This window comes from Limulus polyphemus, unplaced genomic scaffold, assembly GCF_000517525.1.
Source record: "Limulus polyphemus unplaced genomic scaffold, Limulus_polyphemus-2.1.2 Scaffold1537, whole genome shotgun sequence".
Taxonomy (NCBI): domain Eukaryota; kingdom Metazoa; phylum Arthropoda; class Merostomata; order Xiphosura; family Limulidae; genus Limulus; species Limulus polyphemus.
In genome coordinates, this window is record NW_013667147.1 from 142,448 (window position 1) to 143,642 (window position 1,195).

The following is a 1,195-nucleotide window of genomic DNA, read 5'->3' on the forward strand; positions in this document are numbered from 1 at the left end:
TTATATCAAGCTTATGTGTCCAGAAAGAAGATCAAAAATCAGAAGTTTTCACTTTAAGAATAACAAAACATAAACGACTAGTTTAATTGCTTTACTTGTGTCATACCAGATAAACAAAACTAGTTTTTAGCCAATTAAAAGTCTGCGGTCAAATGTCTTCTCTTTGGAGGTGAATTATAGCCAAAACTATGATATAGTTTGTGGAAAAGACATCATGAAAACTCATTATTTAATTTCTATAGTGCGTACTGGTGTATATAAGCTACTTTAATACTAGAAATAAACAAACTTATAACACCTAATTTAGTTTTCTTTAATTGGACACTCAACGTTTTGCTTTACAGCTTCTCCAGGAGCGTTTCACTAAAACACAAACCGTAATTGACAGTACAGAGCTTTAAAGCTTGCCCAATTAAAGCCCCCCCCCCCCCAGTGGCACAGCGGTATGCCTGCGGATTTATACTGCTAGAAACCGGGTTTCTATACCCGTCCAATTAAAGAAAAATAACAAATTTAGTGTTATAAAGTCGTTTATTTCTAGCATTAGAACATCATGGAATCTTAAGATAACTGAATTTGCCACCGCCGGTTAGTGATAAAAAAGGTTTGAAAATAAATTGTTCAGTGATTTGGATATTGAAATATCAGGGTGAAGCAGATATATTTTAATTTGTTATCGAACATTTATATAGGCTCTGGTGTGAAAATCATTAACTGTGTTAAATGTTACTGTTTATTAATTTCGTTCCTCCAAAAAGAGATGAAAAACCTCTAGTCTACACATAGTTGGGTTCGAACCATTCTTCTTCATATTGGACGAAAATATTGTTTTACATCTTTCTGTACCATAAAATTATGGCATGGCTGTGCATGGTCTGGTGGTTAGGGCGTTCGACTCGCAATCTGAGGGTTTCGGGTTCGAATCCCCGCCACCGAACGTGCCTTTTCAGCCATGGGAGCGTTAAAATGTTACGGTCAATCCCACTATTCGTTTGTAAAAAGAGTAGCCCCGGTGGGTGGTGTTAACTAGCTGTCTTCCTCCTAGTCTATTACTGCTGTATTAGGGACGGCTAGCACACATAGTTATCGTGTAGCTTTATGCGAAATTCAAACTAAACCAGATTATGTTATAATATTAAGTACATTAAATTCACTGTAAAATACAGTAAAAAAACTTAGGGTATTTCCTGAAGAT